The following is a 24,571-nucleotide window of genomic DNA, read 5'->3' as shown; positions in this document are numbered from 1 at the left end:
TCATACTTGGGGACAGGGAGGCTCTGCATCTAGAAGACACTGGCCTCTTGGCGGTGAAGCCTGAGTTGGGCTGAAACGCAGGGCCGGGTGGGGCAGTGGGAACTTGATCTTGGAGTCGTGGAACGGTTTGGCTGCCCATCCGTAGGAGTTGCTCACTGCAGTCTCCTCCACTTCTATGATCTGGATGGAGTGGGCCTGGCGCCCGTGTCTCTGTAGCACTGGGTGACAGCGCCTGCAGTGGTCAGGTCCGGGTACTCCCTGTACCCGTCGTGGGTTCCGCTGGGGGAGTCGTAGCACAGCCAGGTGCCGAAGTTCTTCACCAGCAAGGAGGACTTCTCCAACTCCTGTCCACTGTAGACAATTTCCCCCGAAGACTTCTTCTCTTCTTCAGCTGAGACACGAAGTACCGGAAGCGGGACTTGGCGACAACATGATTACATGGAAAGGTTCTCAGGTGATCAAGGGGCTGAGTGCTGCATTTGGGGGTGGGCGGGCAGCGCTGCCCACCTTGGACTCTTGCAGTGTGCCCGGGGCCTCAGGCCTTCACAGTGCACTCTCGGCTCACAGCCACCCACAAAGCCCAAGTATTTTAAACACGTGCTTGAGGGGCGCCTGGGTGGCGCAGTCGGTTAAGCGTCCGACTTCAGCCAGGTCACGATCTCGCGGTCCGTGAGTTCGAGCCCCGCGTCAGGCTCTGGGCTGATGGCTCAGAGCCTGGAGCCTGTTTCCGATTCTGTGTCTCCCTCTCTCTCTGCCCCTCCCCCGTTCATGCTCTGTCTCTCTCTCTGTCCCAAAAATAAATAAACATTGAAAAAAAAAATTAAACACGTGCTTGAAAGTAGAACATCACTTTGATGCAGTCAGATCCAACTATTGGCAGAATCACAGGGGGTACGTTTACAGATGAACGTTCTTAACCCTGGGCTGCCCCCATTTCCTGGACTCTAAGGGCTCAGGACCTACAAACTTCCTTTGGGAGTAGGAGGGGCTATACTCTGTCCCCCTTCTCTCCATCCTCTTCCGTGTCAGGTGCTCCTTTCATCTAGTTCAGCAAGTCGTACAGGATCCAGTGACAACTCTTAGACACAGGCAAGTTTGAAGGACTGGCAGCTAGTATCACCTGCCTATAGGTGTTTTAATGAAAGGGGACGGGGCACCTGGGTGGCTCGGTCGGTTAAGCATCCGACTTCGGCTCAGGTCATGATCTCACGGTCTGTGAGTTCGAGCCCTGCGTCGGGCTCTGTGCTGACCGCTCAGAGCCTGGAGCCTGTTTCGGATTCTGTGTCTCCCTCTCTCTCTGCCCCTCCCCTGTTCATTCTCTGTCTCTCTCTGTCTCAAAAATAAATAAACGTTAAAAAAAATAAAAAAAAAGAAAGGGAGAACTCTGATGTTTGATTAGCAATCCCTCTCCCCACGGAAAAGAATTCTGAATGGTGGGATTTCGTGATACAGGGCTTAGAGTGAAATGGGATATTGAGAAGTGAGAAATCATTTTTAGGAGGAGGTTCATCGTTAAGGCTAGAATCTGCAGCACTGGATTTGAATCTGGGGCTGTAAATCCCTTTGGCTGTGTGATCATGTACAAGTGATTTAACTTCTGTAATTGCTAGCTTCTTTATCTGTAAAATGGGACCAATAATGAGATCTCTCTCAAAGGGCTGTTGTGTGTAATCAGAGGATGCTACCTAAGTCCTTTAAAACGATTAGACAAAAAGCCTATGTGCACTTCCAGCCCTCAACAGCACAACCACAGCCAAGTGTGTGGCTTGGGGCTAATGACTCAAAGTATTTGTGTGTGTGTGTGTGTGTGTGTGTGTGTGTGTGTGTGATGAATCCTCAGGATCTTACATTTCAGATTTCATTTTGTCCCTCAAACAAATACAAGAACAAAGCATCTTCCTATTTCTTATTCAAAAGTCATCATGCCACAACCCTTCTCTGGTCCTCTATAGAATGTTTTAAAGGCACCAGCAAGGGCTTGGGTGTAGGGATACATCGTGAATTGAACGATGACTTAAACCTAAATGAGATGCTCTTAACTCACAGTTCAATTACTGTGTGACTTGGAACAAGTCACTTCACCTTTTTGAGCTTTGATCCTACCTTAAAATGTGAGTTCTTGTGAGAATTGATGAGGTAATACTTAAAACACATGCCAAATATTTGGCACATGATATAGAATCAATGGACGCCATTGTTATTATTACCTACCATTGTATTCACTGAACTCAGCCGATAAGCTGGTACGACCTCTGTGGCAAGGGATCTGGGCTTCCAAACAGCAAGTGAGCTCTGAAAATATAATGGTTCCAGTATTTGTTCTTATACGCCTCTTATGATTCAATCCTTGAAGTATTTTGTTCTGTGGAAAAAGTGAAAAAGAAGAAGGAAGGTGGTTTGGAAAGCTGGCAGTGTGTTGTTTTGCTGAGCTCCACTAGTGGCAAAAGCCAGCATGAGAATTCTTGGAGAAGCAGCCTATCATTAACCGTTAGGGCAACAAATCCTTTCAAACATCTTCATATTATAGAGTGCTTGTTGTTTTAGGCACTCCCTTGCTATCCTTTTCTCTTTCTTAGGTCAGATATACATACATTGAACTACTTTGAAAATTTACCCAAAGAGCACAAGCACTTCTTTGACTGACGAGTCAGGAGCACTGTCACCCAGAGGGAATCCCAGGTTACTGAATTTATCCAGGTCACTTTTCCGAATCCTCTGTTACTTTATGTAGATTTGATACATACAGATGGCACATCTGGGATAAAGTGACAGCTTTCTAAAGACTCCCTTTTAGATAATGGTCCAGGGCCCAGAGAACTAATTATTTAGCCAGAAATCAAAGATGTCATTCTCACTCGTGTACTTTGCAACTCCAGAGGGTTATAGTTGGCAAATTTGTTAGTGAATCTAGATATAATTAAAATTCCTAGAACAAATTCTTGTCTGTGTTTAGGCTTGGAGGCTGATCTTTAATATTTTTGTGCTAATCTGCTTGGGAACAGAACCCCTTGATTCAGTAAACATTTATTGAATCATTGAGTTCATTGCAGAATGTTGAATATAGACATTATATCTCAGCAGGAGCAGGTATGTATTTCAGACGACCAACTCAGGTGTACAAGAATGGAAATAAATTTTCTTTACTAGGGAGAAGTAGCAGATAGATCAAATTTTGAGGTGTTTTTTTTTTCTTTTTGTCCCCTCTCGCCCTGAATTTTTTCTCCTGTCATCCAGAAAGGTAGCTTGTTTTGTCTCATTCTTTCCAGGGAGGATTATGACACTTTCCAAAGAAGAAGTCACAGCAAACCTTCCTGGATTTTGTTTCCAAAAGCCTAAGCCAAGGTTAACAAATCCAAATGCTTAGAAGAGTCTGGCAGATAAAGCGATGGGAGGGGTGAGCTGGAAGGGTCTGTGGCGAGCTGCAGGGCATGTGGTTTGGATAAAGAAGGCGGCTGCTGAACTGCCCCAGCTTTTGTTCTGTGGGATCTGAGCCCAGAAAGGCCAGACTTCCAATTTTTTAAAGCGAAAGTGGAAATCCAACTTTTTTAATACTAAGAAGTTCCAGCTCCAGCCTTATTGGAAGAAGAGAATTAGACAAAGAAGAGATAGGTTCTCCCAACACAAAAGATGGAGTTTCCTGGATTCAGAAAGAAATATAAAATCATGAGTTGCACAGAAATAAAGATCGTTAGCTAGAGCCTCATGGCAGTCCCTCTGTGGGTTGAGGAGAGGGGAGGAGTGGCTTCATGGTTTTCTATGGAGGAGAGATCCTAGGTACTGGGATTTCCACAGAAACCTCCAAACATTTCAGCAAACTGATAGAATGAGTTTTTGGTGATCCCATTTTAAGGAAAGAAAAGAAATGATGGATATAAAAAATTAACTTAAAATGCTTAATATGATTGCATAAGATAATATTATGGCTGTAAGTGTACCTGCTTATAACAGAGTAGTTTAACATAACCTGGTTTTAAGTAATGAGTTCAAATCTTGAATTTCATTTACTTGCTGATCATTTTGAGAAACTTATGTAAACTCTCAATGTTTTCTCATCTTTAAAATGGAAATGGTGCATAATAATTCTAGGCCTACCCCACAGCATTCTGAGAATTAAGGTAAATATTATGTGTATATCTGGTATGTTGAACAAGCAGGGCTCAAGATAATTAGAATATAAAGATACAGTCATCTTTATTTTAATCTCCCATTGTCCTTTTAAAATTTATTTGGCAGGAAAGTCCTTCCTCAGGTGCTGGTTGAAAATGCAGGTTGATTGATGAATGTTCTGCTTCATGTTAGAGATTTAGAAGTTTTTCAGATATTCAAGGTTGCAAATACTATTTCAATTCTGAAAATTGTCTGATCCTATATAAAAGTAAAAGCTCCAGGGGCGCCTGGGTGGCGCAGTCGGTTAAGCGTCCGACTTCAGCCAGGTCACGATCTCGCGGTGCGTGAGTTCGAGTCCCGCGTCGGGCTCTGGGCTGATGGCTCAGAGCCTGGAGCCTGTTTCCGATTCTGTGTCTCCCTCTCTCTCTGCCCCTCCCCCGTTCATGCTCTGCCTCTCTCTGTCCCAAAAATAAATAAACGTTGAAAAAAAAAATTTAAAATAAAAGTAAAAGCTCCAAATTTGATTTAAAGTTAGAGTTTCTCTTTTCTGTCATCTGGAAGATGGGAAGGGGAGAGGAAAGCTCTTAGTTGTTTGGCACCTGCTATAAGATGGCACTGTGCCCAGGGGCCAGCAGGAGGCTGAATGTGGATCATCTTTGTATGTACTTCAGGGGCCTCCTCTGAGAATCTCCTACAGGTGCAGGCAATGCACTGTCCTCCAATCAGCTACTTCCTCTCACTGTCCTTGTTTTTTGTTTTTTGGGTTTTTTGTTTTGTTTTGTTTTGTTTCCTTCTGGCTCCACAGTGCAGACTTTATTGCTTCCCATCCTATTACTTCCCCCAGACAGTCCTCTGAGGTAGGTTATAAAACAGTCCCGTGCTGGCACAAGGCAAGTGTTAAATAGAGATTTGAAGGGGTACATGTATCCCAATGTTCATAACAGCATTATCAACAATAGACAAACTATGTAGAGAAACCAAATGTCCATCAACTGTTGAATGGATAAAGAAGATGTGATGTGTGTGTACATATATAGATAGACAGATGTAAATATATACTACTTGGCCATCAAAAAAAAATGAAATCTTGACATTTGCAATGACACAGATGGGGCTAGAATGTATTATGCCAAGTGAAATAAGTCAGAGAAAGGCAAATATCATACGATTTCACTCATATGTGGAATTTAAGAAACAAAACAGATGAACATATGGGAAGGGGATGGAGAGAGGAGAGGGAAACAAACCACATGAGACTCTAATGATAGAGAACAAACTATGGGTTTGTTCACAGACTACAAAGGACCAGAGAGCTTTACCAGAAACACCAAATCTACAGGTAGCACAATGGCACTAAATTCATATCATTCAGTAATTACTCTGAATGTAAATGGCTCCAATCAAAAGACATAGGCTATCAGAATGGATTAAAAAACCCACAACTTATCTATATGCTGCCTACAAAAGACTCATCGTAGGCTGAAAGACATCTATAAATGAAAGATAGAGAACCATCTACCATGCTAATGGACACCAAAGAAAGCCGGAATAACCATACTTGTATCAGACAAACTATATTTTAAGCCAAACACTGTAACGAGATGAAGGAGGGGTCTATCCATCAAGAAGATCTAACAAAATTAAGGGTTCTATCCATCAGGAAGATCTAACAATTTTAAATACTTATGCCCCCAACTTGGAGGAACCCAAATCTATAAATCAATTATAATGAACATAAAGGAACTCATTGATAATAATACAATAATAGTGAGGGACTTTAACACCCACTTACAGCACTGGAAAGATCACCCAGGCAGAAAATCAACAAGGCAACTTGGCTTTGAATGACACACTGAAACAGATAGAATTAACAGACGTATTCAGAACATTTCATCCTAAAGCAGTAGAATACACATTCTTTTGAGTCCACAAGGAACATTCTCCAGCATTGATCACACACTGGGTCACAAACAAATCATAGATGTATAAGTACAAAAAGTTAAAAAAAGATTGAGATCATACCATGTATAGTTTCAGACCATCATGCTATTAAACTTGAAGTCAACCACAAGAAAAAAAATTAGAAAGACCACAAATACATGGAGATTTAAGAACATCCTACAAGGGGCGCCTGGGTGGCTCAGTTGGTTAAGCGTCAGACTTCAGCTCAGGTTGTGATCTCACAGTTTGTGAGTTCGAGCCCCGCGTCGGGCTCTGTGCTGACAGCTCAGAGCCTGGAGCCTACTTCAGATTCTGTGTCTCCCCCTCTCTCTACCCCTCCCCTACTCATGCTCTGTGTCTCTCTGTCTCTCAATAATAAATAAATGTTGGGGCGCCTGGGTGGCGCAGTCGGTTAAGCGTCGACTTCAGCCAGGTCACGATCTCGCGGTCCGTGAGTTCGAGCCCTGCGTTGGGCTCTGGGCTGACGGCTCAGAGCCTGGAGCCTGTTTCCGATTCTGTGTCTCCCTCTCTCTCTGCCCCTCCCCCGTTCATGCTCTGTCTCTCTCTGTCCCAAAAATAACATAAAACGTTGAAAAAAAAATTAAAAAAAAAATAATAATAAATAAATGTTTAAATAAATAAATAAATAAATAAATAAATAAATAAATATTTAAAAAGAACATCCTACTAAAGAATGAATGGGTTAACAGGAAATTGAAGAAAAAATAAAAAATACACGGAAGCAAATGAAAATGAAGATACAACAGTCCAAAGCCTTTAGGATACAGCAAAGGTGGTCCTAAAATGGACATATATTGCAATTCAGGCCTATCTCAAGAAGCAAGAAAGGTCCTAAATATACAACCTAACTTACATCTTAATGAGGTAAAGGGGAAGAGCAAATAAAGCCAAAACCAGCAGAAGAAGGGAATTAATAAAAACTGAAGCAGAAATAAATGATATAGAAACAAACAAGCAAACAATAAACCCAGTAGAACAGATCAACAAAACTAGAAGCTGGTTCTTTGAAATAATTAACAAAATTGATAAACCCCTAGCCAGACTTTTCCAAAAGAAGAGAGAAAGGATCCAAATAGATAAAAACCACAAATGAAAGAGGAGAGATCACAATCAACATCATAGAAATACAAACAATTATAAGAGAATACTATGAAAAATTATATGCCAACACACTGGGCAATTTGGAAGAAATGGACAAATTCCTAGAAACTCATAAACTACCAAAACTGAAATAGGAAGAAATAGAAAATTTGAACAGACCCGTAACCAGCAAAGAAATTGAATCAGTGATCAAAAATGTTTCAACAAACAAAACTCCAGGGCCAGCTGGCTTCCCAGGAGAATTCTACCAAACATTTAAAGAAGAGTTAATACCTATTCTTCTCAAACTATTCAAAAAAATAGAAATGGAAGGAAAACTTCCAAACTCATTCTCTGAGGCCAGTATTACCTTGATTCCAAAACCAGACAAAGACCCCACTAAAAAGGAGAACTATAGACTAATTTCCCTGATGGACATGGATGCAAAAATTCTCAAAAAGATACTAGCCAACCGATCCAACAATACATTAAAAGAATTATTCACCACAATTAAGTGGGATTTATATCTGGGATGCAGGACTGATTCAATGTCCGCAAATCAATCAATGTGATATATCACATTAACAAAAGAAAGAACCACATGATCCCCTCAACAGATGCAGAGAAAGCATTTGGCAAAATACAGCATCCTTTCTTGATAAAAACCCTCAAGAAAGTAGGGATAGAAGGATCATATCTCAAGATCATAAAAGCCATATACAAAAAAACCACTGCTAATATCATCCTCAATGGGGAAAAACTGAGAGCTTTCCCTCTAAGGTCAGGAACGTGACAAGGATGTCCACTCTCACCACTGTTATTCAATATAGGGTTGGAAGTCCTAGCTATAGCAATCAGAAAACAGAAAGAAATAAAGGCATCCAAATCAGCAAGGCACAGGTTTGTTCTCTATCCTTAATTGTCTCTTATGGTTTGCGCCCCTCTCTCTTTTTTTCCCCTTTCCATGTATTCATCTGTTTTGTTTCCTAAATTCCACATATGAGTGAAATCGTATGGTATTTATCTTACTCTGACAGCTATCAGTTGCTTTAATAAACTTTGGTTTCCTTACCAAAATGTGAGGCTAATACTTTCCCTTCTATTTTAAATGACAACCTAGCTGGATATACTATTCTTGGCTGCATATTTTTCTCATTCAGCATGTTGAGTATATCTCACCACTCCTCTGGCCTGCCCAGTTTCTGTGGACAGATCTGCTGTGAACCTGATCTGTCTTCCATTGTAGGTTAAGGACTTTTTTTTTTTCCTTTGCTGCTTTCAGGATTCTTTCCTTGTGTTGTATTTTGTAAATTTTACTATGATATGTCTTGGTGATGGTCAGCTTTTGTTGAATTTAATGGGAGTTCTCTGTGCTTCTTGGATTTTGATGTCTGCTTCCTTCCCCAGATTGGGGAAGTCTTCAGCATTAATTTGTTCACATAAACTTTCTGCCCCTTTTTGTCTATCTTCATCTTCTGGGACTCCTGTGATAAGAATATTATTACTCTTTAAGGAATCACTTAATTCCCTAAGTCTGCCTTTTTGATCCCTGACCTTTGTTTCCTTCTTCTTTTCAGCTCCATTATTTTCCATAATTTTATCTTCTATATCACTAATTCACTCCTCTGTCTTGTCCATCCTGAGTTTGTTGGCCTCCATTTGGTTTTGTACCTAAGTCATAGTATTTTTTTGTTTCAGCCTGTCTAGATTTTAGCTCTGTTATCTCTGTAGAAAGTGATTCTTTGGTGTCTTCTATGCTTTTGTTAAGCCCAGCTAGTATTCTTATACTTGTTGTTTTAAATTCTAGTTCGGACATCTTACTTATATCTGCATTTACTAAATCGCTGGCTATCATTTCTTCCTATTCTTTCTTTTGAGACAAATTCCTCTGTCTTGTCATTTGGAGGAAGAAACAACAACAACAATAATAATAGAATGAAATAAAAATGTAAAACATTTAAAAAATCAAATAAAGGAAGCGAGATCCTGGATGTGCTTTCGCCTGCTTGTTAAAGTACCTTGTTATTAGAGAAAAGAGAAAAGAAGAAAGGAAAAAAAAATTAAGGAACTAAAAATTAAAGAATAATAAAGTGAAATAATAAATTTTTTTCTCTTTTTGCATCCAAGAAACAAAAGAAAAGAAAAACAACAACAAAGAAGCAACAACAACAAAAACGAACAAACAAACAAGCAAAAACCCAAATGAAGCTAGATCCAGTTTCTCCTAGAGCTGAAACTTTGCAGCATTCTATGGTCAGTAGACTAAGCTCGTGGAAGGGATTTGTGCTGGTCTTCTGGAGGAGGACCCTGCTGCTCTGATTCTCAGGCTGACTTGCCCTCAGTGGAAATGTGCCTGGAGGGCACAGGGGGGTGGGGTTTGGTGTAATGGCTCTGTTCTTGACTTGGTGGCTCTCTTCTCTGGGGTGGATCAGTCTTGGTAGGCTAATGGTGAAAATGGCTTCATCCAGCTCTCTAGCCTCCAGAGTGGGGAGTTCGCGCCCTCACAGATGCAAGATCAGTTGTTCCCCCCATGTCCCCTGCTTCCATCAGCTCCCTACCTTCCCTCTGTCTGCGTCTGAGCTATCTGCCTACCAGGAGGCACCTCTGTCCAGAGTTGTATTTCAGGCATGGCTGTGTTTCAAAACCCCAAACTTCAGAGACCCCGGGGGGTCAGACCTGCAGCGATCCTCTGATGGAGGGTCTTGCTGCTCTGTAGCCGGCACCGGCCTGTCTCAGGAAACAGTTGTGCCACCACCCAGTGGCAGCAGTGCAGAATTCATAGCAAATCACAACACCTAGCCAGCACCAGATTTGCTGCCCTCAGTGAGCATCTTTGTTCCTATACAGGGGAACGTGGTGGCTTAATGGTTCCTGCCAGGTCTTTTGCCCAGAGAAAGGCCGTATAACCTCTACCAAATGCACTCCAAGCGGGGGAACTACTTGTCCCCGTGTCACTGAGGGGATCCCCAGACAACGCTGCCTGCTCCCGGGCTCTTCCCTGCTTCTTTGCCAGAGCACCACCAGGGACTGACCGCTGAAACTTCAGACTCTGTGCTCCACTGTTTATAAAAAACTGGAGGTATTGAAACTGTCTCCTTTTATTCCCTGTCAATGGTTTTGGGGAACAGTTTTCTTACACAGTCCTCCATGGATGTTTTCACTCTTTGTCTCTAGCTGCTTTTCAAGGGAAGTTCTCTCTTGCGCAAAACTGATGAACTGCTCTCTCTCTCCCACTCTTTCTCCTCTCTGTGAAAATAGCCCCTTCCCCTCTGCAACACCACGGCTCTTCTCTCCCCCAGTTCACCTCTCTGTACCGTGTACCTGCCACGTTCTCCCTCTCAAATGATGCAGATCGTTCTCCTCAGGCCAACTTCCTAGGTGTCCAAATGGTTTGACAAGCTCAGGGTCCCCTTACGACTCTGCCATCTTGACTCCTCCTCTCAAATAATTTCTGAGAGCAAAATTGCAGGTGTGATGTGTATCCAAATAGGAGGAATTTGGAGCTTTTAGAGCTTAACATGAAAGGCTTTGATTTGAAAGGCCAGGAGTGAATCAGTGAGCTAGAACTGAGCTCTGAAAGATAAGAGTTAAGTACATAAGGTTGTAAGAGAGGAGCACCCAGGTGGCAGGAGCAGCATATGCAAAGTCCTGTAGTAGGAAGAAGGATGGGCTGTAAAGAAAGCCTGAGTGGTTAGAGTTGAACACCCCAGAGGGAGACAGCGTGCGGAATAAGATGGGAAAGTAGGAACCTGGTCACGTAGATTCTTGCAGTTCATGCTAGAGTTTGATCTTTATCCTAAAGGCAAGGTGTTCTGATAGCACTATTTTAAGCAGGAGAGGAATCATTTTGAAGATACAGCCCTAAGTACACTGTGGAGAACAGATTGGAAGTAAGAGAAGTGAGAGGAGGTGGAAGGATTAGGAGGTGATCAGTCAACCAGAAGAGAGAGTAGTTGCTTGAGCCCGGTGGTTTCAGCAAGGAAGAGGTGGGCAGATTCAAGAGTTATGTAGGGGGTGAAATCAACAGAAGTTTGTACTTGACTGGATATGGGGGGGATGGAGAATGGGGGTGGAATCAGGCAGACTCTGTGTTGCTGACTTGGAAACTGGATGGTTTGCCATCATCGAAAAAGGAAAACTAGAAACGGGTTTTTGTTTTGTTTTGTTTTTATTTTTTTAAGGATTGGGTTGAGAGTGGCAGGGAAGACCATGAATTTTGAGTTAAGGCACCTTGGAGACCTCGAAGATTTTTGGTAATGAAGTTTTAGCTTTAACTTTTCAACTCCGTTCCTGCTGACACCTACCTCTGATTTTCCCACTCGTGGTTCAGTTCTTATCGTATGGGTTAACTTGGTTTTCCCAGACTGACAATCAAGTGTTGCTGTCTAGCACCATTTGCTGGATATGCCCTTGAGCCCCTCAGATTTGACCTCTCCCTCCTGCAGAAGCCAGAGCTAGCCCAGCCGCCCAGAATAGGCTTCAGTGGGCTCAGGTGCTTTAGGCTTGTGACTTCGATTTAGATCACAATGCACGACCCCTCCTGACAATGATTAGGGCTGTCTAGTTGCTCTCTCCTGGCTTCCACTCTTGCTAATTGAGCTTCACCACCACTGGCTTGTCACAGCTCCAAACCCTGCTCTCATCTCACTACCGCCCCTCCTCCACATCCTTACCCATAATTCACAGCATGTCTTAGGGCAGGCTCCACGCTACTATGACTTGCAGAAATTAGCAATTTCTTCCTTCCTTCCCGTGGCTCTTCCTTCTGTCCTTCCTCAGAAACCTCTCATTACTTAAGTGAAGTCGCTAAACTGTCAATCATCCACCAGATGGCACCAAAACATTATATTCCGAGTATTAAGCTCTCCACACCTTCAGCGAAAGAGCCCAAACCATCTAAGAGGCTGAGATGTTAAAGCACAGCTCCAGGTGCAAGTTCAAGAGCATTTAAAATTCTCCAACTTCTCAGAATATTTGGTGTTGGTTTTTATCAGGAGAGGGAGGAGAGAGAGAACAAAAGTTTCTTGGAAAAAGATCACTTTTTGTTAGTTTTTCCTCTTTATATGCTGGCCAAAAGGCTATGGTGGACATTACAAAATGACGAGCATGAATATTCCCGGGGACCCAGTCAGTTTCACTCAGTGTTTGCTTGCTTCACTATCCTTTCCTCAGTGCTAAATATCTGCTTGTTACAGAACCGCTGGTCTCAAAGAATAGAATACAACAACTCCCTCATCAAAATAATCATTGAGATAGGTGGAAACAAATCTATGGATCCAGCATCGTGGCTAAACTGAAGGGCAAAACTAACCATTTTCTCCCATTTGAAAAGGTAGTTATCATTTTTACTCAATTCCAAAATTTAATAATGTCATCGATGTAGCAAAAGTAGCCTGGGTGGCCATTTAAATTATTAAGGCAATAAAACGAAAATTTATCACCTTGATATTATGTCCTAAGTGCAGAATAGTTTTTTCTTAAAGCAACATGATGAACCATTATATTGCTGATGGTACATGCAGTTTAAGAAACTTTGAGGATTTCTTCCCCGTAGGCATTATTTTAATGGCTTAAAAAATACCACACACCTTATTAATTAACACTTCTTCCTGGGCAACCAAGTGTTCATTTGGCAAAATTCTATCAAAGTTTCATGTGAGGAAGTACCTATAAGGAGTTATTCTTTCAGATTTGGAGATGTGAGTACTAAATGATGAATGACTTTGCCAGGGTGGCTGGAAATGGATAAAGGGGCAGTAGATATTAACTTTTACTATTTTTATTCTTCTTTGGAAGGGGAAGAAATGAATAAATGCACAGCATGAAGTGAATTTAAAAAAGGAAATCATGTTAAGAAGTAATTTAATGATTAACTGTTAGTTTTACATATGCACTTTTATAATATATTTTATATATGCTCTTTTGTAAAAAATTGCCAGCAATTGTAATAGGCACATTCATATGCATAGGATACATAAATATAGCTTGTTTTACAAAGGTGTGTGTGCACGAGCGTGGGTGCTGTGTTTTTCCACTGCACAGAAAAGAATGTGTCTCACTCTACGGCTTGGATGAATGTTTCACTGCTTCCCTACCCTGGGGTGTCATTTGAATGTCCACCGTTCCCAAAGTGCTTTGGGATCACTTAGGCTAAAAGAGGCTATTTATTGTGAAGCTATCTTATTTTATTCCCAAGGGAATTTCATCATTTTTGTATTTGTGAAAAATGTCAATGTGTCTTTCTCACAATGCAATTATCTGAAAGAAGCAAACCAACACAGAGTGGACCCCTTGTCTTCAAAGTCATTTTATTAAGAGTAAATTAGACTGGAAAAATGATAGTCTAAAATGCATTTTCAATAGATTGCTGTCTAAAATGCATTTTCAATAGATTGCTGTCAGGCTCGCTACCTGTCAAACAGAGAGGCCTGAAACTTCATAGTGACATATGGATTAGCCCAGTCTTCCCTGCAGCGTGAAAACAAAAGACAATTGGTGATGCATGGGGCAAACTCATCTTAAAACAGAGATATCAACAAAGGAATATGACAGCATGAAAAGACAGAGTGCAGTCTGCTGTCCACATTTGCAAAGAGATTCTGTCTGAATCCATAACTTCAATACACTATGAGACAGAAAAAGAGAAAATACACGTTAAATGTAATTGTTCGTTGGGTACTTCATTTTAGTGAATGCTGAATTTCATCCTCTAAAGTGAAGAACGGGTGGAAACAATGGATAAAATAGCTACCGTTATAAAAAGTCATTAAAAAGAATCATATGGAATTCGAATTATTTGATTTTTAAAAATCACCCCGCGTAGAGACTTTAAATAAAAGTTCAAATTTCTCATCTACTAATCAACTGAAAAAGTAAAGGCTGAAGTCACAAAAGAATCTCAAGAGCAAAAACTCTTTTCCCGGTTAGAGCTTTTAACTAGACTGGTGAGGTCACTTAGTTCAGAGCTGGGTTGGAAAATAAGGGCATATCAAAGTTAAAGAAAGTCATACAGATCTGCTTAGGTTTGGGAAAATACAGCATAGATTTTTTTTTTTAGCATCCCATGTGAACAATTACATAGAACACTTGTCTGACCAGTAACTTTCAATTAAATAGAAATGAAAGTTTCTCTCCTAGCCATTTTAATCCATATATCCTAAGGGACTCCACAAACAAGTGTAATAACATGATGCAAAAGTTAGTGAAGGAAAATGGTGCATTGAATTATAAAAGCTGCTGGGTTTCTAAGCTTGAGATCAGGTGCTAAAAAAAAACAACAAAGTTAAGATAGTTTCAGAGTTACACGTTGCCCACCAGAGAACCATGCAGAAAGGTTCAGGAAAGGGCGCCTTTGGGGTATCCTGAAGGAGTTTGTCTATAGGACAGGGGTGAGTGATGACTGCTGTTTTGTCAAGCTGTCATCTGTGTGATGGCCTCTTCCTCTGGTGATAGGGCTTTCTCTGCAAACAGGAAGAGGCCAGTCCCTACATGGTGTCTGAAATTCCTGTGAATAGTCACATCTTAGAGCCCTCCCAGAAACATGTCTTAAGTGTTCCTGGATATATTATGTAAGCAGGGAAAGAGGCATATTTTTTTAATTTTTCGTCTTTTAAAATCTATTTTATTGCCAAATTGGCTAACATACAGTGTGTAAAGGGTGCTTTTGGTTTTGGGGTAGATTCCCGTGGTTCATCGCTTACATACAACACCCCAGTGCTCATCCCAACAAATGCCCTCCTCAATGCCCATACCCCTTTCCCCCCTCCCCCACCCATCCCCCCATCCACCCTCAGTTAGTTCTCTGTATTTAAGAGTCTTTTATGGTTTTCTTCCCTCCATGTTTGTAACTGTTTTTTTCCCCTTCCCTTCCCCAATGGTCTTCTGTTTCTCAAGATCCACATATGAGTGAAAACATATGATATCTGTCCTTTTCTGACTGACTTATTTTACTCAGCATAATGCCTTCCAGTTCCATCCACGTTGCTGCAATGTGGGTGGAATGAATCATGCAATGAAATGGCAGGATTTCATCTTTCTCGTTGCCAAGTAGTATTCCATTGTATATATAAACCACATCTTTATCCATTCATCAATTGATGGACATTTAGTCTCTTTCCATGATTTGGCTATTGTTGAAAGTGCTGCTATAAACATTGGGTTGACAAGCTCCTATGCATCAGCACTCCTGTATCTCTTGGGTGAATTCCTAGTAGTGCTATTGCTGGAATAGCACTATTTGAGGAACCATCACACTGTTTTCCAGAGCGGCTGCACCAGTTTGCATTCCCACCAACAGTGCAAGAGGGTTCCCATTTCTCCACATCCTCGCCAGTATCTGTAGTTTCCTGATTTGTTCATTTTAGCCACTCTGACTGGTGTGAGGTAGTATCTCAGTGTGGTTTTGATTTGTATTTCCCTGATGAGGAGTGACGTTGAGCATCTTTTCATGTGTTGGTTGGCCATCTGGATGTCTTTTTTGGAAAAGTGTCTATTCATGTCTTCTGCCCATTTCTTCACTGGATTATTGTTTTCTGGGTGTTGAGCTTGGCAAATTCTATGTAGATTTTGGATACTAACCCTTTATCCAATATGTCATTTGCAAATATTTTTTTCCCATTCTGTCAGTTGCCTTTCAGTTTTGTTGATTGTTTTTATCTTGATGAGGTCCCAATAGTTCATATTTCCTTTTAATTCCCTTAAAAGACATATTTTCTAATTAATATATCAGGGTACTTTAGCATATCCAGGCCTTTCCTAGCAAAGTGCAGGGTCCCAAAGGTTTGGAGAATGGGGCACATGAGTTTTGGGTATCGTCCTTGGCCGAGTCAGAGGACACACATAAAAGGCACTAAATCAGAAGTCATGAGGTTTGGGAGGGAGCTGAGGATATGAGAAGTTGGTATGGAAGTAGTAGAAAATTAGGGGTATCAGTGAAAACATTTCTGAAATTCATAATTTTGCCTTCATAGAGTTCTTCCCAGGTAGTTTAGCTTATTGATATTTGCTTTAGTACAACGTGGAGTTAAATGTGTAGATACATTACATATGAGTAAAATCAACATGTTTGTTATACATTTTACATCGTTATTTACACTTGTGTTTTCATTTAGCATCTCTTTGTTTTCTCTATCGATTGTATCTCTTGTCAATAAATGCCTCTCTCTTTTTTCACAAGCCCATAGGAATCAGCTTTGATTTCTCATTTTTGGAGCATAAACTCACACCCTTGAAACCACAGTGTGTGCTCTTCTTATATAATTGCTGTTGATTTTGTTGCTATTAGATTTGCTTTTCTTGTTGTTGTACCAGTGTGGTTACACTATTATCTCAGTATTAACACACTGTGTCCGATAAGATTGTATTCAACTGCATAAAACAAATCTCAGTCAATTATCCAAATAAGGGTTTCTTTTTCTTTCACAGAAAATCGACCAGGGTTCAGCCATCCAGGACCGTTACAGTGGCTCCTGGTGACATCAGAGTCTAGATGCTTTCTCTCTTTCTGCTCCTCCATTTTTGACCTATGACTTTTATCCACATGGTCACTTCATGAATCCCACATGCTTGATCTCTAACCTTCCCTGAGCACTGCAGGTGGAAGAAGAAGAAATCCACAAGAAATAAGAGTGGTGTCCTGCCTTATCAGGAAAGCAAAACTTTCCCGGATAGCCCCAGTCACCTTATGCTTGTACCTTGTTAGCCAGAACCATGCATGATGACCACCCCTACCTCAAGAATGCTTGGAAATAGAGTATTGAAGCTGGTCACAAAACCAAGGTTCTATTTTTTAGAGGATGGAGAGGCTAGATAGATATTGGTAGGTAATTGGCAGACTCTTTCCACTGATGTTCCACAGAGTATGTGTAGAGTGGAAAAAGATAATGCATATTTTTTAAGTTTATTTATTTTTGAGAGACACAGCATGCACAACTTGGGGAGAGGCAGACAAAGAGGGAGAAAGAGGATTCCAAGTAGGCTCCATGCTGTCAATGCAGAGCCTGACAAGGGGCTTGAACTCAATAACCATGAGATCGTGACCTGAGCTGAAATCGGACACTCAACTGACTGAGCCACCCAGGTGCTGTAAGGATAACGCATTTTTAAAAATATCTAATATGTAATTGCTTAGGGTGTAGGGAAAATATATTGAAGGGAAATGTCGACCAATGGAAGCATGGTTGGAAATTCTACTTGAGGACATAAGGCGGTTGGTGCTCGGCTCAAGTATGCCAAGAAAGCTATTTTTTATTTTATTTTATTTTATTTTATTTTATTTTATTTTATTTTATTTTTTAAAAGCATTTTTATTTATTTTTGAGGGAGGGGAGAGGGAGAGTAAGAGGGAGAGGCAGAGAGAGAGGGAGGCAGAGAATCTGAAGTGGGCTCTGCGCTGACAGCAGAGAGCCCAATGTAGGGCTTGAACCCATGAACCATGAGATCATGAACTGAGGCAAAGTTGGATGCTTAACCCACTGAGCCACTCAGGCACCCTGCTATTTTTTATTTTAAAAGGATTTGAGGTTGACTTGTGTGGAATGAAGGAAGAGGAGCAGGAAAGAAAACTAAAGGAATAAAAAAGATAGCAATATTTTTCCTTCATAATGTTTGAAAATCAGAGATGGGTAGATGAATTTTCCTTTTACACTGCATATAGTGTAACGATGTAGACCAAAGGCAGGTTAGGGCCACCAATTCTGGCTTCTTGACTTTTTGCTCCCTGGGTGACTTGGCCAAGTTACTTTGCTTCCAACCCCATGTCTGTGAAAGTGAGGCAATGACTATTCCTATCCCCTTGGTTGGCAAGATTAAACGTTACAATGCCCAATACGTAATAATCTATCAGAGTATGTTAAATATCACAATCATTAATTTTATGACTACAGGATGGGAATTATTTCATTGATTCTGGCCTAATCTTCATACAGCTGTTCTGTGTAATCTTGGGCCAGTGATGTATCCCTGGGCCCAAATTTTTTCGTTAGTAAAATGAATGTAGTAATACCAACCTCATGGGCTGGCTGTACCAAGCAAATAACAGAATTATGTAAAAATCCTTTAAATAGGGAAGTGTTATATCCAAGTGGGAGATATTATTAGTGTTACCATATTGTCTGTACTTCCCGCCCGCCCTCTTTTCTATTTGTTACTTCTTTTCTTTCCTACTCTCTACTTCCTCTCTCGGATGAAATTGGCATGGGGGAGGGGAGTAGATAATATTTGGGATCCTTCTAAAAATTAGAGTTGACAAGTATAGATGGTATTCCTTCAGTCTGTAGCTACTAGTGCTCAAATATTTATCTATAAAAAACTGAGCCATGGTCTAAAATATTCCTTGTGATTTTTAGCTCAAATAGAAAAATTGTGTTTTCAAGCTATGTGTGCCAGAGACCAACATATTCTGACATGCTACAAGTGCTCATTGCTTCCTTTCAGCTTTGAAAATTATTAAAATTATCTGCCTTTATAATAAACAATTCCCATTAAAAATAATCTCAGCTTGGAGAGTCCCCAGAGGAGAATAGGACAGATTATCTGCCTCTGGTGGTGAGAGTTGTCAAGGTCTTCATTACCACCTGCCTCCAGCCCTGGGGCAATTCCATATGCAGTTGGCCTTAAAGGCACCACAGTTCTTACATAGACCGTCAGCTTTAGTCACTTTAAGTGGTCTCTGGTAAGTAGTAAAGAAATGGTTTCAGTAGGATACTCTTAATTTTTAGAGCCTAGGTAGATTCCAACACGTTCCTTTTATGCCACCTACATAATTTTCTATTTGTGCAATATATTGAATTTCTATTCCAATTTTCCATAATTTTACTTAAGGGACACTTAGCACTTGATAACAGCTTTTTCCAAATTGATGCATCAGAACTTTTGCTTTTTCGCCATTAATACTGAACCTTTGAAATGAGACTGAATAATAGCTGACATTTTTCCTTTTTATGTATTAGAAAGAAGAGCTCTTTCTATCTGGCTTCAGCTCTCCTTTAGTTTATCCTTCTTTTCTGCTCTTCCTTCTTACCCTTTTTACAGAGGAGATCAATGTTGTTGTCCAAGATACCATCCAACGCTTAGGCAAATCAGGTGGGTGCCATTGTCTTCACATGGTCCCTATGGTTTAGATCTAGTTCTCAAGGACACAGGACTAGGGAGCTCAATAGATTGCCTGAAGAGGAAGTGGTTTACAATCAGGAAAACCACCACAAATTTATTTATAAATTAGAAGACCTATATACTAATTTAGAATAGAAAATATTTCTTGTAATGACCAGAATATTTATGACTAACCATCCCTGGTACTAACAGATCCACCCCTAACTTGTGTGGGGCGAGAGTACAAAACAAGGCCCACATTCCATCTAAGTGTTTATAAATAATTAATTAACATGTTATTGATTACAATATGTTCTGTTTTCCTACCTTGACAAATATACCTTCATTATGATCTAGAGTGCCAGGTTAGGCCTCCTAGACCTTCACTTTCCTTGTGGGGAGGAATTAGCCTCACAGCTCCCAGCCTCCATCCTATGCTCTTCTGCTCTGACTCACCTCTTTTCATTCCTGATTCTTGCCCTGACTTGTTAAGGGTCTCACGTCTATGTTGGGAACACCTCTGCCAACACAAATACAAGTTTAATCCATCCCGCCAACAAATGGCCACCCATTGGCCATTCCTCTGCCTTTCCTTAGGGCATGAGACCCAAGTGAGAATGAGTACAGACTCTTGAGGCGCACCTGGAGCCATTTGGGCAGGTGACTCTAAGGTCTTGGGCACTTAGAACATGATGCTGCAGACAGCCCTGTTGCCCAGAATAGATTTCAGTCGACTCAGGTGCTTTAGGCTTATGACCTGTCCTCAGACCACAGATGCGTGACTCCTCCTGACGCTGATTAGGGTATTCAGCTGCTCTTTCTTGTTTCATCTTTTGCTAGCGTGGCTTCATCACCACGTACTTTCTCCCTACCCAGTCGTGATTGCTGCCTTCCCTTCGCTTCTTACCATTATTCCCAGCCTCCCACACCCTCCCTGCCCTTCACTCTGTCTAGATGTCTTTGCATGCACTTTCACATTTTTGTTTCTAGAAACGCCAAAGGTGATTAAATTTAATCAAACAAATTATAAGTCTGTAATCTTGAAATTTTTCTGAGTCACCCTGCTTGGATTTGGGGTGAACTTCTTAACTCCCTAGAAAATTCTTGTTCTTAGGAATTTAGGGTTTATATACCTATTATTAATCTCACTTTTGTGGTGAGCTTCCTTAACCATTACTAGAAATCATTAAGAGAGGGGCACCTGGGTGTCTCAGTCATTTGAGCATCCAACTTTGGCTCATGATTTCATGGTTTGTGAGTTTGAGCCCCACATCGGGCTCTGTGCTGACAGCTTGGAGCCTGGAGCCTGCTTCGGATTCTGTGTCTCCCCCTCTCTCTGCCCCTGCCCAGCTCTCTGTCTCTGTCTCTCTCAAAAATAAATAAACGTTGAAAAAACACACAACCTCTTTAAAAAAAAAGAAATCATTAAGAGATATTTCACTGGTTACCAAGGTACTTTTAATATAATCACCCCCCACCATGTTCTTAAAAAAGACAATATAAATTCTTCCTCATTATTGTTAAATAAAGACCTCAAGATCAGCACAAGATCCAATAGTTCTCAAACTCTAGCAAGCATCCGAGTCATCTGGAAGGCTCGTGAAAACCCAGATTGATGGCTGTGTGTGTGTGTGTGTGTGTGTGTGAGAGAGAGAGAGAGAGAGAGAGAGAGAGGGAGAGAGAGAGAGAGAGAGACGGAGACAGAGACAGAGAGACAGAGAAAGAGAATTTGCACGACTAACAAGTTCCCAGGTGAAGCTAATGCTGCAGGTCCAGGGGACACACTTTGAGAACCACAGCTCTCCATGTACACAGTTTGCTTCTTCTCCTCTAGTTCATTCTTCAGTATGGCACTGCCCACTGGCGTTACTCTGACCGGAGTCACCAATGCTCCCCTGTGGCTAAATCCAATGGCTAAATCGAAAGAACACTTTTCATTGTCCCTTAGATTCTTAGGAAGTTTCCGATACATTTGATGTGACCACTCCTATAGTCCCTCTTCTTTGAGTTTTATTTCACACAACTTTCTGGTTCTTCTACTTCCCTGGATGCCATGCTTGTCCTGCTGCCACTCTCCACCTAGAAGCTTCTACCCACCTGTCTTTCTAGACTAGGTTCCAGTGTCACTTCCTCAAAGAAGCAGTTCCTTTTCTTGTCCCAGAAACATGGAGTACCTTCCCCCCACCCTTCCCATTCTACTTTACTTGTGCTTATATCATTCTCTCTCTAACACCTCTGATGGGATATATTTATTAATCTCCTTGCTCAGGGAGAATTTTGACCAGGTTTTGTTTGGTGCTCCTAAGTACTGCCAGAGAATAGGGGTGAAGACTTTTTATAATCCATTATCACTCCACAAGGTACCAGTGCCCGCTCTCGTTCTTTGGGACGTAGCAAAGGTGTGTCTATGGGAGGCAAATAAGACGGGTGAAAGCAAAGTCTCTGGATCGGGACAGAAGTCAACTGCTGGGTATCCGCTGGACAAAGTGCTAGTTGCCCGTGAAGGGAAACCCTTCACAGATTCCGGTGCCCGTGGCAGGAAGTGCTGGTGTTATCTTGCGAGCATGCAAGTGTTTTGCAGGCTCGGTGGTCTGGGGATGAAAAGTCAGCCCCCGTTCTTCTCTTGGATGCCTGAACAATGCCATGGTTGTCCTTTGCAGAAAATAGTTTTCGGTTTACATGACTTTCATGGAGTTGGCACTCTCTTCCCTTTCTAATTAAACTCTCTGCCCTCATCCTTTCCCCTTTCATCTCTTCTCCCTGCTTCAGAAAAGGAGAATCTGTCTCTTTATCTTCAGAAAAGGAGCAAATGTTTTATCCATTATAGGAGTTCACTGTGTCCTCTAGGCTTAAATCTTTGGAAGCGGAGTCAGGAAGAAGAAAGACTTTTTTTTCTTCTTTGCTTTTTTTTCACCCAATTATGTTGCTTCCCTGAGTCATATGCCGGTGCCTCTCTGTAGGATGATGTGAGGGTGAGAAGTACTGTGTCTGCAAGAGGGAAATATGTTGGTTATTAGGCCGGAACATAGCCTATGATTCAATTCATCGCACTGCTAGACGACTCGACTACAACCACTCTGTGGCCAGGAACTCAGAGCAATGCACCCTCACGGCCACCTTGCCTGTCACAGCTGTCAGGCTATTCTTGTTTACTAGGTAATCAGGAGACATCATCATCTTATACAAAATGATAGCCTATGGCCACATCTTCAGAATTTCAAAGAGCACACAGTTAACCCCTAACATTAACACACTCTTGAGGCCTTTAGGTCTACGGGTCTGAAAAGAGCCCCTTGAATAATCATCCCTCCCTCCTCCAAAGCGCTGTTTCTCCATATAATCCAGGGTCAGTAGCAGCAGTAGGAAAGCCAGCAGCAGTCACATATGTGTAAGTCAAGCTTCTCTCCATCTGCTTCCTCCTTAGGGAAAATCTAACGCTAAAATGACTTTCTAAGGGGAGGAAGCACAGCTGCTGTCACCACCATCTCTACAGAGTCGCGGGATAAAAAAACCTGCTTCCTCTCCCCCGAAGCCCCGGTTTCTTTTGGACACGTTTTGAATGGCAGCGGTGATTCACTTTGCTGCTTGCTGGGAGGCTGGCTTCAGCAGCACCTCCCTCGCGGCTCTGGCCTCCACCCATTTGTCTCCTGGCCCCGGGAGCCAGGAAGACAGGACTATTTCTATCTTAGGCATCTGTGTTTCTGATCAGCTGGCGTTTTAGGCCAATTTAAGTGTGAGGAGGAACTGGAACTACTTCACATTTCTCTGAAGTCGTGCTTTCATCTGGGTGAAGGGCAGAGAAGTGTATGCCGAGAGCGAGATGCCGGAGTCACGGGGCAGGGAATTGGGGGGAGATGCCATTGCTGCCTTTGAGAATCCTGCTGGAGTTCAGGCTGTAGGCTCTGGCGGATAACTTTGGACAAATCCGGCAGTCGTCATGTTTCTCATCTGAAAATGGAACGGTGTCTACATAAAATCATTTCTGCTTTCTCCGACCCTGAAAATAAGATTGCCAGCCTGGGCAAGTGATCTCAGGCTTTTACTTTCGTTAACCCATCCCTGTGGCATTTCTGATTTTCCAGAGGGGCTCTAATTTTTAATACTAAAATCTTATGAAAACAGCCCTTAGCTTCTTTTATGTTTTTCGTGTAATGTCACTCTTCTCAAGAAGGAATATTTAATCTAACGTAGTGGGTTTGAGGGTAGGGCCTGGGCGTGTGTATTACCACAGGTGATTCTATTGTACAGCAAAGACTGAGAACCACTGATTGAAAATCTGTAAGATTGCCTCACTCTAAAATGTTACTTCACAAGTCAAAGATTTACCAATAACCTTTTGATATAATTTATTGATTGGTTTCTTGCTCCATACTGTAACAGGATACAGTTAGCAGCCTTTAATTCCATAATTTGTTTTCAGTACAGAAGTATCTTAGAATTGGAATAAAGGGGGGCACCTGGGTGGCTCAGCTGGTTAAGCGTCCAACTCTTGGTTTCGGCTCAGGTCATGATCTCATGGTTCATGGGTTCAAGCCCCACGTCAGGCTCTGTGCTGACAGCATGGAGCCTGCCTGGGATTCTGTCTCCCTCTCTCTCTGCCCCTCCCCTGCTCTCTCTCTCTCTCTCTCTTTTTCTCAAAAATAAATAAATAAACATTTAAAAAAAGTTAAAAAAAAAAGAATTGGAATAAAGGGCTAAATGGATTGTTTCCTTTGTGAATTAATAATAACACTATGATATCTTACTTTTTATTGTCATTCACATTTTATCAACAGCTTTCATGCAATCTCATTTTATTCCGAAAACAATTCCAGATGGTCAATGTGCTGGCATTTGTAATGGGATGGGAGAAATATTTCTGTAATGCTTCATAAGGAATATTATCAACAAAGTAGCTTTTCCCTCCACACTGAATCCACCCTACGAGCCCAGCAAGAGGTCATAGTCAGGGATGTGAAATAGGGAAAACAGTTGAAAAACAAGAAGAAGTATAAATCCGGCCCCTTCTACCCCATGTAGGAGTGAAGAGGAGGAAAGGCTAAGAAATGAAGGAAGGTAACCAGTCAGACACGGTCGCGTGCCTTCCTTTCTGTGGGTTGGAAACCCAGAGGACATCTGGGAGAGTGGTGGTCATTTTGAAAGGAAATCTAAAAGCAGAGCTATACCCTGGCCTCCCACTGAAACGTAGGGATGGAATAAAAGTAGAAGCAGGATGTAATTATGCAAAGTTCCATGTGACATGGAAAAAGTGCAGATGTTCTCTTGGCCCCCATAGAGAAGCACAAGATTGGGAGCCATTGGCTTGTTCTGAGTCTATGAGGTGGAGATAGAT

At 41.6% G+C, this 24,571-nt stretch overlaps 1 pseudogene; it reads right to left on the bottom strand.

Moving 5' to 3' along the window:
- LOC122491007 lies at positions 1–21,211 on the bottom strand (annotated as a pseudogene).
- Between the last annotated feature and the right edge of the window lie 3,360 nt (positions 21,212–24,571).

Source organism: Prionailurus bengalensis, chromosome C2 (assembly GCF_016509475.1).
Source record: "Prionailurus bengalensis isolate Pbe53 chromosome C2, Fcat_Pben_1.1_paternal_pri, whole genome shotgun sequence".
NCBI classification, from domain to species: domain Eukaryota; kingdom Metazoa; phylum Chordata; class Mammalia; order Carnivora; family Felidae; genus Prionailurus; species Prionailurus bengalensis.
This window is presented reverse-complemented; position numbering and strand designations above follow the sequence as displayed.